The sequence below is a fragment of the Podarcis bocagei genome (assembly GCF_964188305.1).
Source record: "Podarcis bocagei genome assembly, chromosome: 3".
In the NCBI taxonomy this organism is placed as follows: domain Eukaryota; kingdom Metazoa; phylum Chordata; class Lepidosauria; order Squamata; family Lacertidae; genus Podarcis; species Podarcis bocagei.
In genome coordinates, this window is record NC_138127.1 from 53,830,327 (window position 1) to 53,847,082 (window position 16,756).

Here is a 16,756-nt window from a genome sequence, read left to right on the forward strand (position 1 = left end):
CTTCTTCATATGCATGCTTATTGTTTCATCCTAGGTTTTCCTCTTTGATATTTTTTCTTCTAGTCTTAGGATCACTTGCACTGCTAAGATTTTAAACTGCAAACCAGTTCTGTGTTAGGAGAAAGCATAATACGCGTTGCCAATAATGAGGAAGAAATGCACTGGCTCTCTAAGAATGTAGGATAAGTTTATCATTCCTTTTTATTTAAGGAATGATTGACAGCTGCCCCACAAATGATTCCAAAGTGGCGTACAATAGAAATATAAAGGAACAATAAATAGAGAGAAATGGGTATCTACATAACAATTTTGCAAAAGATCTGAAAAGCATTTAATTACACAAGTTCTGTATAGCATACAATATAAAATAGGCGAATCATCTTTCAGGGAAAGCCCTCTCTGAAAGATAAACTTCCAACAGCAAAAAACTAAAAGCAAAAAGACCGAGTTTGATTGGAAGCTGATCCCACAGAGCTGGAGATGCTACACTAACAGCTGATGACTGGAGCATCCCCCATTACAGGAACATATACGCAAGGTGGTACGTCAAATAAACTGGCCTCAAGTTGTACAGAGCTTTAGATGCTAAAAGCAAAACCTTGAACTGAAATAAAATGCTATCCCACTATATAAGCAGCCTTGTGTTGATTGTATATGTACATATGTATGTATGGAAGTTATGTATTTCAAGCAGTGCTGTATTATTTCAAAATCCCTAGACTGCAAATTTCAGGTGAAAGTTATTGCAACACACTTGTTTTTTTTTTTTATGTATAATTTTTATTAGAGTTTCAAAAAGAGGAATATCAAATACAGAAAAAAGAAAAAAGAAAAAAGGTAACGATAAAGTAAAACCATATGTACAACAAATCATATTCCTTTTAGACTTCCATCAACGTTGCTGACATCATTCGTAGTTATCCTTTTAATACACATTCCATCTTTTTAATTCCTATTGCCCATTATTCCTTCCTTCCTCATAATCTCTACTAAACAATATTTATTAGTATTTTACAAAGCCTCTTTAAATCCCACTAGCGTTATTTTTACACCATAATTGTTTTCCAAGTACCACACAAATTTCTCCCAGTCCTTTATAAATTTCTGATCCTTAGTATGTCTGATTTTCCCTGTCAATTTATCCAATTCAGCGTATTCTATCAATTTTGTTCTCCACTCTTCCACCGTTGGAACTCCTTCCTGCTTCCACTTCTGGGCTAGCACCATTCTGGCAGCTGTCACTGCGTACTGGAAAAGTCTGTAGTCCTTTCTTCTAACATCCTTCCCTACGATACCTAATAAGAATGCTTCTGGTTTTTTCACGAAAGTGTACTTTAACATCTTTTTCATCTCATTGTAAATTTCTTCCCAAAAGCTTTTAACTTTCTTACACTCCCACCACTGATGGAAGAATGTTCCTTCTTTATGTCTACATTTCCAGCATTTGTTATCCACCTTATAAATCTTTGCCAGTTTGGCAGGTGACAGGTACCATCTGTAGAGCATTTTCATCATGTTTTCCCTCAGTGAAATGCAGGCCGTAAATTTTATGCTCTCTTTCCACAACCTTTCCCAATCCTCTAGTTGAATATTATAACCTAAGTCCCTTGCCCATTGTACCGTCACCGCTTTCACCTCCTCATCCTTCATATGCCACTCCAGTAATATTTTATACATTTTTGACAGGATTTTATGTTCGTTATCTATTATCTCTTTTTGGTAAGTTGACTCTTTTTCTGCGTGGTTTCTTTCCTTCAACTCCTTTTTAAACATTTCATTTATCTGAAAGTAATGCAGCCAATCGTATGTTAACTCCTTAACTTGATCATAAGGTTTTAACTTCCACTTCCCTCCTTCCTTGATAACCATTTCACCATAGTTTCCCCATTTCCCTCTCATATTAACTTTTTTTACACACATCATTTCTAACGGGGATAACCAGTGCGGAATTTTTGGTTCCAATATGTTTTTGTATCTATTCCATACCTCTATTAATGCGCCTCTAAAAATATGATTCGTAAATCCCTTATGTGCCTTCTTTTTGTCGCCCCACAAATACATATGCCACCCGGCTTTGTTGTTGAACCCTTCGAGATCTAATAATTCCTTGTTCTCCAATTTTACCCATTCTTTAATCCAGCACAGACATGCCGCCTCATAATAAAGTCTCATATCTGGTAGGGCGAAGCCACCTCTTTCTTTTATGTCTGTTAATATTTTGAATTTAATCCTGGGCTTCTTCCCTTCCCAGACATATCTTGAAATGGCTTTTTGCCATTCTTTGAATATTTTTGTGTCTTTAATTATGGGTAAAGTTTGGAATAGAAATAGCAACTTAGGGAGAACCATCATTTTTATCATCGATATTCTTCCCCAGAATGATAATTTCATTCTGGCCCAACTCTCTAAATCTCTTTTTATACCTTTCCATACTGGGATATAGTTATATTGATATAGATCTATATTCTTGTCGGAAAGCCATATTCCGAGGTATTTAATCTTTTTCACAACCTCAATTTCCGTTCTTTGTTGTAATAATTTGATCTTATCGCCATCCATGTTTTTTACTATCATTTTAGTCTTTTTCTTATTCAGCCTAAATCCTGCCATTTTTCCGAATTGTTCCATCTCATCTAAGATCTCTTTTGTGCTTTCTATGGGTTCTTCCACCGTCAAAACCACATCATCCGCGAAGGCCTTGATTTTGTATTCATTTACTCCTAATGTCACCCCTTTAATTTGACTATTTTGTCTAATTGCATTTAGAAGGACTTCCAAAACTACAATGAATAATAGAGGCGAGAGTGGACAGCCCTGCCTTGTACCTTTAGATATCTTTATTTCTTCAGTGATGGAATTGTTTACTATCAATCTTGCTTTCTGTTCCGTATATATTGCTTCGATGCCATTAAAAAAATCTTGACCTACCTCCATAAGCTCTAAGTTCTTCAACATAAATTCCCAAACCACATTATCGAAGGCTTTCTCCGCATCTACAAATATTAGACTTGCTGGTTTATCGCATCTATCAGACAGGTATTCAATGACGTTCACTATGCTTCTTATGTTATTTCTTATTTGTCTGCCGGGTAGAAAGCCTTCTTGATCTTTATGTATAATCTTTACTAGTATCTTTTTTAATCTCTTAGCTAAAATCCCTGCGAAGATTTTATAGTCTATATTTAATAACGAGATGGGTCTATAATTCTTAACTTGTGTAAGGTCCGAATCTTGTTTAGGTATTATTGTAATAAATGCGTCTTTCCATGTTCCTGGGATATCTTTTTCTTTTAAGATGTTATTCATTACTTTAATCAACGGAACCATTAGTATGTCTTTCATTTCTTTATAATAGCTACAAGTGAATCCGTCCGGTCCTGGTGCTTTCCCTCTTTTTAACTCTTTTATAACTTCTTCTACCTCTTCCTTAGATATTGGTGCATTCAGTTGTTCTTTCTGATCTACCGGGATCTTCCTTGGCATTTTTTCTTTCAAGTATCTTTCTATTTTTCTTTTATTATTTCTATCTTTGTTTCTGTATAGTTGCTTATAGAAGTCCGTAAATGCTCTCCTAATTTCCTTCGGTTCTGATGTTTCTTCTCCATTCAACTCGATTTTGTGAATTATGTTTTGTTCTTTTTTTTTCTTGACCTGCCAGGCGAGCCACTTTCCTGATTTATTGGCAAACTCGAAGTTTATCTGTCTTAATCTTTTCACGTTCCATTCAACCTCTTTATTAACTAACATTGCAAATTGGGTTTGGAGAATTTTTATTTCCTGTTTTATCTTCATGTTGTTGGGTTTTTTAATCAACTTTTGTTCATTGTTCATAATCTGTCTCAGAATCTCTTTTGTCACTGTTTCTTTGTTATTCCTTTTCCATACGTTCTGTTGGATGCAGAGGCCCCTCATCACTGCCTTGCTCGCATCCCACACCACACTCGTTTTTGTCCCTTTATCCATATTATTCGTGAAGAATTCAATTAGGTTTCTTTGTGCTTTTTCAACAAACTTTTGGTCATTCCATAAATTATCGTTCAATCTCCACCTAAAAGATCTTTCTTCCAAACCTTTTAACTCCATTACTATTGGATTGTGGTCGGAGATCACCCTCGCTTGTATTTCGATTTTTTGTATTCTTGGGGTTAACTCGTTCAACACCCATATTTGGTCTATTCTTGAGAAAGATTGGTTTGGTTCTGAGTAGTGGGTGAACTGCTTCTCCAATGGGTGTCTGAGCCTCCACATATCTACCAGGTTACAATTCTTCGTCATCGTAAAAAAAGTTTTGGGTAGTTTCCCTTCTTTATTGATCGTCTTTCTTAGTCTATCCATTTCTATTGAGGTCACGCCATTCATATCTCCCATTAGTATAATTTTCTGGTCCATATACTCAAATAACTTCTCTTCGAGCGATCTGAAGAATTCTGTCTTGTTCCCATTTGGTGCATAGATCCCAACAATTATTAGTTTTTCCCCTTGCCAATTAATTTGGACCGCAATGATTCTCCCTTCTTCATCTTTAAATAGTTGGTGAGATTCGATTTTATTTTGAATATATAGAACAACGCCTCTTTTTTTCTCTTTATCCGAGGATATAAATTCGTTCCCTAATCTTTTATTAATCAGAATTTTCCTATGCTTTCTTGCCACGTGCGTTTCTTGTAGGCATATGATATCCAACTTTTTCTTTTTCAAAATATGTTCAATTCCGTTTCGTTTCCTCTTATCGTTCATTCCATTAATATTCCAGTTCCATAGTTTTAGCGTCATTCTTTTAGTTGTTTAGATTTAGGTTTGCTTTATAGTTTTTCTGTCCCTTCTCCTTCTTCCTCTTCCTCCTCTTCTTCTGTTTCTCTCCCGATCAATTCTTCTTCTCCTCCTGATGTAGAGTCTTCCTTCCTTCTTGCTCCTCCTTCTGTTCCTTTTACCTCTTCTTCTCCTTGTTGTAATTCTTTATATCTTCTTGTAAATTTTCCTATTTCCTCCTGACTTACTAGTCTTCTTTTAACACCTTTATAGAAGAAAGAGATTCCTTCAGGGAATTCCCATCTAAAGTCGATCTTATTTTTCTTAAGTAATTGCACCAGCGGTTTATAGGCTTCTCTTCGTTTCAACAGTCTTATTGGTATGTCTTTGAATATAATTATGTAATTCCCTTCTATGTATAATCTTCTCTCTCTATTCCTTTGGAGTACCAAGTTTCTCATTTCTCTGTCTTTAAAGGTTATTAAACAGTCACCCGGGAATTTCTTTGGCTTATTTGTTTTGATTTTCATTCTAAATGCATTCTGTATTCTCTTTGCAACTTCTTCCTCCGGCAAGTCCATCCACTGCGCAATTTCCTTTGTCAATCTTTCTTTTATATTTTCGTTTTGTATTTCCGGTATGTGTCTCAATCTTAAATTCACTTCTCTCTGTTTTAATTCATTCATTGCAATAGAATCTTTCATTTCTTCCTGTGTTTTATTTAAGTCTGCAATCTCGTTTTTCATCTTCTCTTCTTCCCGTTTCAACTCTTTCATTTCCTGCTTTGATTTCTTAAATCCTTCATCCACTCTCTTTGAAACCTCTTTGATCTGTCCTTTCAGTTCACTAACTGTCTCCTCAATCTTTTTGTCCATCTTCCCAATTTTATTATCAACCTGTTCTAATTTCATCTCTAAATTAAAATCTCTAAACACACTTGTTTTTATCTTGTTAAGAAAATTTCTGCCTATTCTTTCAGGCCCCCAAAGAGTCCACACGAAACTATTCAGATTTATTTATTTTTTAAAGACATGGATCAAAAACCCATCGAAAAAATTGTGGCAGATCCACACTATACATTTAAAGCACTTCCAGCACACATTTAAAGCAAATGCGCTTCATGAAAGAATCCTGGGAACTGTAGTTTGTTGAGGGTGCTGGGAATTGTAGCTCTGTGAAGGGGAAACTACAGTTCCCATGTTTCTTTGGGGAAGTCATGTGCTTTAAATATGTGCTGGATGTATTTTAAATATGGTGTGGATCTAAAGGCTGGGTGCAATGGATTAATTTGGATTAGATGACGTTCTATGGATGAGGGTTGAATTATATTTAGGCATTTTCTTCACCTCTAGCACTATCAGTCCATCACAGCTAGCATCATGGAAGGTTGTGCACATGCTGTGGAAAATAGCACAATGAAAGGAGGTGGCTGGAAAATTAAGGAGGGGTTTACAAGGTTTACAAGCCGAATGCCAGCACTGCTACTTTTGCCTTTGAATGTAATTGCTCAGTGACTGGATCCCATCTAAGAAACCTGCAGGGCATCCTTCTCCAACTTGGGTCTTCAGACATTGTTGGCTTCCAACTCCCATAATCCTCGGCCAGCATGGTTAATTGTCGGGGCTGATGGGGTATGTAGTCCAACATCTTGGGAACCAAGGTTGGAGAAGACTTCTATAGGGCAAACTTTGGACAGTAACTGGCCTGTATTAATGCTGCCTTATTGCTTGCTCAGGCAAACACATTAACGGCCTGAAAGTATAGTGAGAGGCCATTCAGCAAGGTGGCAACCCCAAATATCCCTTCTGTTCCCCCAATGCAATCTCAGCTTTTAAGGTTTTTAGATGTCATGGCTATTTAAAGAGACGGAAGTATGGAATCTCAGAGGCAGCATAAAGAGTATTCTGAACTGCTCGCTATCTACTCAGACAGGTGTAGCTTATCTTAAGGGGCCACTCCAGAGCCCATTGAAGTTAATAAGATTCCCCCCCCCAATTGACTTCAGTGAGCTGAAATGTGGAATGCAAAATGAGTGAAGCGAGCAGTAAGCATCAACAAGGGAGAAGCACATTGGAATTCAATCATGGAAGCTGGAAGCTTTCTATTAAGAACTTGCCTTCACGACGAGTCAAACCCATTCTTCATGGTTTCAGCTGTCAGGGGGACAAATGTATTTAAGATGGATATGCAGAACAAAGGCCTGAAATAAGTTCTGAAAGCAATGTTGTCCATTGATGCTTGCTATGCTTGCCCAGAAAACCTCCTTGCCTTCCCTTCTTTGCTTACCAGCTGTAGATCAAAGTTAAGGTTACCAGATTTTTTCCCTATGAATCCAGGGACACTTTTCAACTTCAATAGGAATGATAAGATTTTGTCAGGGGACTGGTTTGTAAATCCAGGGACTGTCCCCGGGAAATGGGGACATCTGGTAACCTTAATCAAAGGGCCTCAGGATGAAGCACTGCTTGTCCCACTGGTCTAGTTCTTCTGGCCTAGCTGGGGGCTTAAGCCAACCTTCCCCAACCTGGTGCTCTTTTAGACTACAATTCCCATCAGCCCCAGCCAGCACAGTTGGTATGAAGGCTGCTTTAGGCTTCTTACAGGATAAGTGTGACATGTCTTTTCTGTGCTTTGTTCCTCCCCAGGACAAAGGGAGAGCACTTATTGATGCAACTGACTTCTCCTCCTTAGAGGTTAGCGTTGAAATTGACCATGAAACCATTTCCCTTTACAATGTCACTGATAAGGGAGAGGACCCATTGCCCCCATAGAGTTGCTTCAAGTCTGCACCTGGCTGGGAGTGATGGGAGTTGTAATCCAAAACAGCTGGAGAGCAGCAGATTAGAGAAGGGTGATTTATGTCATCTTGGATCCCAAGAGCCATCTTGGACCCCAACTTGGGAGAGAGATGGGGTAGGAAAACATTAAATGGATGGATGGATGGATGGATGAATATTCTTCAGATTGGGATGTTAACGTCTCCTTGGATCACAACTTTCACAGCAGATTATTGTCTCTTCCAGGTTTTTCTCCCAACTGTCCATAGCCAAAGGCTTCTGCTAACCTAACAAGTATCCCTGTAGGTCAGCTACCCATCTGAATGCATCACGTGTTCTTTCAAAATTGCCTTTTCCCATAGTTAAATTTATACAGCATAGCAGCTTGACAATCACTAGCTCACCAGAGCGAAGTCCCAACTAAAGAAGAATGGCAGCTTAAGCTGACAGAATATGCACAGATTTCAGACTTAACATGTAGAATAAGAGAACAAGAAGAACATACATTTAGAGAAGATTGGAAAACGTTTATTGAATATATGGGGTGAATTGTGTACACTTGAAAACGTTGGCAGCATTAAGATGAATTCAACAGTGTAAATAAGTTTTGATGAATGTAATAATGGAATACCGAATGGTTTAGGTTTTGTAAAATCTGCAGGGATTTATGATATGCAAAATGAACCATGGAAAGAAAAGAACGGAAGTCATTGATATTTTAAGGACGTATTAATGAGTACAGTATTCTAAATTGTAAAACAGAAAAATTAATAAAAATTAACAAAAAAAACCCCACTCTCACCCAAACTGACTTGAAATGTAGTGGTGGCAATATGACATTGGTGCATTTTAAGCTGCTAATATGTACAAAGCTAAAGAGAGAAAAAGATGCCAATTTTAAAGGGTATTTTAAAAAGGCACATGGATACTATTATGATTTAAAAATAAAACAAAACTGTGAAGTTTCAAGGTTTGCTCTCTTTTGTGTCTCCTCCTGAAAAAGGGGAGGTGGAGTTCCTAAAATGATTTACAGATTCAGCAGCAGGCAGCAGCAATGAAGACAATTCCTGGTTTTACTTTTCTTTTTCTTAAAGCATTTTAATAGGGGGAACTTCAGGCCTTCTCTCCTCATTGCCCCTCCTTCCACACCCTCCTGCATCTGCTCTGGCACTGCAATTAGCACAGTGGGAGCCAAAAGTTCTTGTTCCATTGTTTCGCTTCCCCTTTAGGCTGTGACAAGATTGCAGGAAGCAAGAAAGATTCTGTCCTAGATATATGCGTGTGCAATTTAATAGTGGATATATTCAAGGAAAGGCCTTTATACTTTTCAAAGTATCTCTCTGTGCCTAGCCTTGTGAAATCTCCAGCAAATATTTCGGTTTCCTATTCAGAAGAATAGACAACAGCTTTCTATTGCAGTGGTCCAGATCCAGCTTGGGTACCCACAATTCTCAAATTCCCTGTCTCAGCGATGGAACTGCTGACACTGAACATTCAAATTTTCAAAGAGCCAGGCATATTTCTCCTCCTTCTTGCAGTAGACATAGCTCTGGGAGCTAATAGTTAAGACCTGGAGACGAGCTGTAGACTGATATAAAGTGGCTGACGGAACGCAAATTGTTATAAATGTTTTGTGGCATGCACATGAATTTCCTGTTTGCAAAGTGTATGGTTGGAAAGGGCCTAATAGGATAGGATTCCAAAGGATATGATTCCCAGGTAAGTGTTACAGGCTTAAGAATTGGATTGAGCTAGTTTAGAACCTGCATAGGTGACAACTCCTGGGGCCCTGGGTACCCAATGTAAAATTATACTGTATGAGTGCTGATTGTGCACTGACTGTATATAATATATTGGACAATATAAAATGTACTTACAAGGCTTACACATCCCAAAATACTGAAAACACTGAAAACAGAACACAGCTGTAAATAAAATGCGAAGCTAATCTAAAAACTAGGGCCCAAATGGGGGCCAGGGGGTGGGAAGAAGGCCCTGCCTAAGTAATGAAGACTATAGCATAGACAACAAACTTTTTGGCATGAGATTCTACCAAGAGGTCTCAGTGAGCAAAGTCCATCTCCCATCCCTTTGTCTGTTCTCCATTTCCACATTAAATGAATGCTCCGTTTTCTGATTACCTTGTTGTTGGGATGCTTTGGTTGCTTTCAACATTTGCTCCATCTGGGGTTACACATTTATCACATACAAAAAAAATCCCACCACTGACACCAGTCTGTCAGGAGCTCCTTGCTTCCCTGAGCAATGAAAAGTCAAGGGGCTGGATGCATAAGCACTGGATACTTTTGTTGTTGTTGTTGTTGTATTTGCTTTATTTCCAAATAAACAGGTAGACCATAGTGGGGGCCAATGAATTCCCTCAACAGAAAGCATAGATGTGAATCCTGCATCATATTATTCAAAGAAAGGCCCTTGGACTCCAAGGTGCTTCCCTTTCAGCTAACTCACAGCTCTGACAATCTCATTCCTCTGTCCTTCAATACAATAAAATTTGCTTTTAACTGTCTCTCAGCCCCTTCTCCAAATGGGTGTCTGATGGATGTCATATGCCAAAGGCTAGGACTTTTAAGGTACCTTCAGTGGCGTAGCGTGGGTTGTCAGCACCCGGGGCAAGGCAAGTAATTTGCGCCCCTAACCCGTGGATTTGCGCCCCCTAACCCGTGGATTTGCGCCCCCTAACCCTAACCCCCAGATGTTGCGCCCGGTGCGGCCGGCCCCCCCTGCACCCCCCACGCTACGCCACTGGGTACCTTTACTGTTCACTTCAGCACCCTGAGCAAAACCTTCCTGATAAACCCATTTAGAGTAAGCCAAACTTATAACAGCCACAATCATATTGAGGAAAACACATCTGCTTTCTCAAACCAAAATGGTGACTGTGCATTTGATGCTGTGCCCTCCAGGCCTAATTAAACAACTTACCTGCAAAAATGTCGCACTGAAAGAGAACTAGATGCTGACATTTGAAAATGTATGAAAGACAAGAAGAACTAGTGTCTGTTGAACAACTGCCGTAACACTAATTCTGTACAATTTCTGTTTAATATTTTTGATTATGAGTTGCATTAACAAATATTGGAAGGCAGTGGTAACTGTTTTCACAGAATCACAGAAGCATAGAGTTGGAAGGGACCCCAAGGATCATTCGGTCCAACCACCTGCAATGCAGGAATCCCCACTAAAGCACCCATGACAGGTGGTCATCCAACCTCTGCTTAAAAACCTCCAAGGAAGGAGAGTCCACCACCTTCGGAGGGAGTCTGCTTCACTGTCAAACAGCTCTTACTGTCAGAGAGTTCTTCCTGATATTTAGTTGGAATCCCTTTTCCTGTAACTTGAATCCATTGGTTTGGGTCCTAGGCCCCTCCTCCCCCCCACACACCCTGGCCGTTCTCCTCTGTTGGAGGACAGAACTGTACCTACAACATGTCATGTCCAGGTCCCCCTAAACTGTCCCACTGCCAGTCCAGTTGATCTCTCAGTGTGGCAATGTTGTCTAGTCCTTCACCTCAGGCACGTAAATATATTGGATTGCCTCTGGCTTTTTTCTTATGAAAAAAATGATAGACCAGATACCAATTGCTGATTTCCTTGATGGCCTAGTCATTTATTACTGCCATATCAGATTTGGGTTTTTTTTGTTTTGCTTTGTTTTGCATTTTAAAGCAATGGCACTTGCTCACATTTTCAGTTTTATTCTCAGTGCAACATTTTAACCCACTATCACAGATTGCCCAAAGGTCACAAAATGGGTGTCTGGCTTTGCACATAAAAGGGTTATAAAAATAAACCATGGCATGTTTTGCATACCAAAATACAGCATTTTGTCACCCAAATGATACTACTTTGCAGCGGTGCCTGGTATTTAGGCAGCTATGCAGTCTTTTTATGAAAAGCATGAAGTTACAAGGAGTCTGTGTCTGTCTTTCGCTCTGTAGTGAATCAATGCTACTTCACATGCCATTGATTCTGATGCAAGAGGTATGTTATACGCTGAAAATTACAATCCTGAATCCACTTACCTTGGAATAAGCATAACTGAACTCAATGAATTTACTTTTTGAGTAGACATACATAGGATTGCACTATAAATCTCTCCCAATAAATCCAGTTAGTTGGCCATTATCATGCTGACCTTTGGGCAAAATCATGCCCAGTGTGAGAAAATAGAGGCATAGCATTAAGCACAGAGAATGAAAGAAATCAAATGATAGCAAGATAATCTTGACAGATCAGTACTGGTATTATGCTCTTAGCTAAGGCACATAAATTCAGTTGCCTTCAGAGACGAGCAGCAGATCCAAATGAGCTCAGAATTCCAGCTTAGCAAAACGTGCTTAGACTTCAGTTCCACAAATGCAGCAGGATGCATCTTGTTAGTTATAAAAGGTAAAAGGTAAAGGACCCCTGGATGGTTAAGTCCAGTTAAAGGGGACTAAGGGGTTGTGGCGCTCATCTCACTTTCAGGGACCAGACATTTGTCCACAGACAGCTTTCCAGATCATGTGGCCAGCATGACTAAACAACTTCTGGCACAAAGATACACTGTGATGGAAACCAGAGTGCACAGAAACACTGTTTACATTCCCACTGCAGTGGTAGCTATTTATCTACTTGCATTGGTGTGCTTTTGAACTGCTAGTTATATTCCAGCATGGCTGTTGTTAGTGGGTGGCTCAGATGACCTGAGCCCAAGGTCTCCTGACCCTACGACTCCCCTTTAAAAAAAGTAGTCCCCCCTCAAAAAAAACCACCTTTGCTTACAGGGCAGTTGGGCACCCAGAGGCTTCTAGCTATCTGCTAATGGTATGCAAATTTGTATCATGGACTTTTGCTTAGCAATGCTCCTGTATTCCAGGATGTGCTTTTCCAACTTTTCATTTTTTTCAAATCATAAATTCAATTCTCCACATTTCTGCAATGATTTGCAATTGTTATAAATGCTGATGGAAAATTGTCAGCATTTTAGTGCAGATTTCTCCTCATAAACATATTGCTGTATGCAGTTTTGACTGAGATTCACATTTCACAAGCCGTGCTTCATAACATAATACATCTTTGTATGTTATTTTTTGTAATATACACATTTTTATTATAGTTGCCAATTTTTGTAACTTGACTGGAGAACTGCATTGCCAAAATTTGGAGAACTGCAAATTCTCCAGTTCACATACCATTTCAAAATTGTGAATGTGGTATGTTCGCATTTCTATGTGAATGGAACTGAATTTTTTTCCCATCCCTAATGCTTGCTTTAAAAGCCAAAATAAGGCTAGATCCTATGGTATCCACTCATGGAAAAATCCCTCCTAATGGCAGGAGAGGCTATTGTCACAGATCTAGTGTAACAGAGTCTGTTAGTGAATGGTAGAAATTAATAAATGGTACTATTTAGATAATATTTGGGATATGAAGGGAGAATGCATACTGCAGAACTGTGTGAGACAATGAATTCCTGGGTTAGCTTATACAAACCGGCCTGGCCTGGCTAGCTAACTGCAGAGCCATTGAGAAACAATGGGGAGCCAGGTACTTGGCCATGAAGAGAAATTGGCAGTGCAAAAAAAACTATCCTTCCCCTCTGCCCTGAGGCGTGGACAGAGGCAGGAGATTTCTGAGGTTGCCAAGGTGATGGGAGGAAGTAGGCAGAACTCCATGTGCTGACTGGAGGAGGCTGCACTGAGAGACTGGGGGCCATGACTGACTGCTGCTTTAGACCCAGGTTTCTTGAAGCTATGCGAGGAGAACGAGAGACTCTTGGATAAGATTACCAGATTTTTTTCCATGAATCCGGGGACACTTTTCAACTTCAGTGGATTTTGTATGGGGACTGATTTGTAAATCCAGGGACTGTCCCCAGGAAATGGGGACATCTGGTAACCTTACTCTTGGAGTATAATGTTCTGCACCCTCTACATTGAAGACTTTAGATGTAGATGTGTGTAAAATACATCACAAGCCTCCACTGTGCCTTAGCTTTCCCAATGGAAACACAACCCTGGGTGAGCGCCTGAAACCCCTTGGAATCTTGCTACCCATTGGCAGAGATTGAAGGTGGTGCACAACCTTCATAACACCATGTTAGCTGACTCGGTCTTCCCCTTTAGATGGGGCATCCTCCACAGCAGCAGGAGGGAGTGGTTGGCAAAAATGGCCTCACCCACTGAGTCCTTCCATTCACATTCATAGGAGGACACCTGCGACCCAACCCATGAAGTCAAAACCTCTTAAGGAGAATCAGAGTCCTCCTGGTTCAGGCATTTACTCAGCTGGCCAAGCCTTTTATGGGATGTAAAAAATGAATGCTACGCCCTTGCTTCCAACAGCCTCCTGAAGTACTTTGTGATGTGGACTGTCCACATTTGATGGCCCAACTCACACTGTTGGTACCACTCAGAAGTGCAGAGATTGCCCAAACATGGTTCTCAAGGAATCAAGTTTCTATGATATGTTCCTTTGGAGGAAGGGGCATGCAGCCTTTCTTCAACCCCACAGAAGAACAGATGACTAGGAAAGTATCTAAACCAGGTTTTACGTTTAAAAAGAAAGAAAGAAAGAAAGAAAGAAAGAAAGAAAGAAAGAGAGCAGCCACTGATTTACAACTGATATGCTTCCTAAAAATTAGATGATATTTTGTGTCTGAGATGATTTTCTATTTTTTCCTTGGGGTGAGGATGCCAAGGTAGCAGTTTGCAGCCCTACATAGTTATCTCATGAAGTGGCAGTTTGTCTGTTTTTGTTGTTGTTCTCTCTCTCTCTCTCTCTCTCTCTCTCTCTCTCTCTCTCTCTCTCCCTCCCTCCCTCCCTCCCTCCCTCCCTCCCTCCCTCCCAGAATAGCTTCCCAAAATTTTCACCCAAAGAAATCTGTCTTCACACTGAACATTGATATCTGTCTACATAACTTCAGTTTTCTCCCAAAACAAATTAGTCATCGCTTGGGCAGAAATGACATTTCAGGTTTCCCTGAGGGTGGCTGCAAAAGATTTGATTACAGGTAAATCCGTCACCAGCTCTGAGACCTAAAGTGCCTTAGGAAAAGACAAGATTCTGAACAAGGGCACACACAGTGATAGGTGCCATCAGCCTGCCTGCCTTCCCTTGCCTGCCTCCTGGTTTCCCTCGTAGAAGTGTTGCTTTGTGATCCTAAGCACATTTACATGGAATTCAACTCCTTTCATAGAATCACAGAATTGTAGAGTTGGAAGGGACCACGAGGATCATCTAGTCTAGACAGGATCCCACATCCCTGAGATTAAGAGTCTCCAGAGTGAGTCAGTCAGAGCATGAGACTCTTAATCTCAGGCTCGTGTTGGGGGGGGGCGGGGAAATCCTGCATTGCAGAGAGTTGAATTGGATGACCCTCATGGTCCCTTCCAACTCTGCAATTCTGTGAAAAAGGCTTCTATGCTCTACCAACTGAGCTATCCCTCCAGTAATGCTTGGGACAATGATGTTAATATTCAGTACTCATGCATTCTTCTGGACTCTGCCTGCTTAACTTTTTTTTAAGTACCCAAACTGGGATGCAGTCCAAAATCTTCTTGAAGTGAGCTATAGTTGCCTGCAAAAGTACAGCAACCTTTCTTTCTTCTACCTGTCTCCAGCACATACAATTTCTGCAGAGGAGCTCTGAAAAGAACACTTTCCTCTTGGGAGTATTAATTGTTGTGAAAGGAAAATCAGCTGAAAGCAAGTATTTCTGTCAAGGGTAAGTCCAATAAGAACTTTGTTCTTGCGCCCAAAGGCCATACCTTCTCTCAGTTCCCAATCCTTCCTTGTAGATACCATTGCAATCTTTTGCAAAGAGCTGCTGTTTTCTTTTGGCTTTGTTCTTTTGTTCTTGCAGCCTTTGTGATAGCAAATAATTGCATAAGGTCAGGCACAAGCCCTGCCACTCTCTGTGTTTCTTTTGCAGTCCATATGTTTTGCCTTGCAGTCAAGCAGAACAGTGAAATTAGCACAGCGAAAATGAAAATGATGGCCAAAGGTAGCACCTATGCTTTGACTAGGACAAACTGTGCAAGTTAAAATCAACACACCAGTTTTCTTTCTCTGCACAGTTCTTTTGTTGTTGCTGTTAATTTGGGGGAGCACATTCATACAGACCACTGACTCCTCACACCTGAACCATTATCTTTCTTTTTTCTAACACAGATACACACAGGCAGATTTTATTTCACCAGGCATAGCTCCACAAAATGTTTTTGAACTTCACTTTGCAATCCTAAGGACTAGAAACTTTGTGTGTGTTGAATTTTTAAAAAGTGAAATCCTGAGGATGCTGGATTCAATATATCATATGAATTTCTGCACTTGTGAGGTCCATTCGGACATGTGCAATACAACAAATTCTGAGAGAGCCCTTAGATGACCAGAACTTAGTTGCTAAGGTGCAGTAGAAGTGGAAGCACAAGATGGACCGAGCAAACAGGATGAACCAAAGAGACTACTGAAAAAATAGAGCAAGTTGCCACTTCTCCGCCTAGTCTACCACACACAAAACCCAAACCTACATTTAACAAAGTCAAACCACAGCTGAAGTTAAGAAACTCGTGAATTACCCCATTGGGAGTGTCAGTTTTTAAAATTACTATATTTTATTTGACATTTTGCATGACTGATCTGCACCTCATGGAGTTTCATTTCCACAGTTTGCCAGATCAGCCCCAAATGGATAGCTCCATTAAATAATCAAGCCATAGTCCCAGGTCTTGCTGGAACATAATTGTAATTCTATGTTTAGAGAGGAGAAACGCAGGAGCTGCTTCAAAGAACACTTTCTACTACTCAGCATGTGTAATCAAACAAGGTAATATATACAGCTCAAAGCATGCTGTCATCTGTTTTTTGACCTCAGTCATATACACAGAGCATGCAGCCATGAAAATCCAAGGTAACAATAATGTAGTTTCCAAACAATGTGTACTACTGAAAGCATCCCTTCATTTGACCCATGTTTTCTTGATGACAACAGTCATCATTAGGGAAAACAAGGAATGTTTACAAGAAGTGCCTACAGCTTCTTTACTTATTAATTTGTTTATTAACTAATTGGATAAATTTGCAGGCACAGGAGAGCCCCTTCTGAGGGGATGAAGCTTGTTCAAATATGTGCTCTCAGTGGCTGCTAGCTACAATCACTATATTATGCCTCTGCTGTCGGAACCAGTATCCCTTTGAGTACCAGATGATGGGAATCGCAAGTGAAG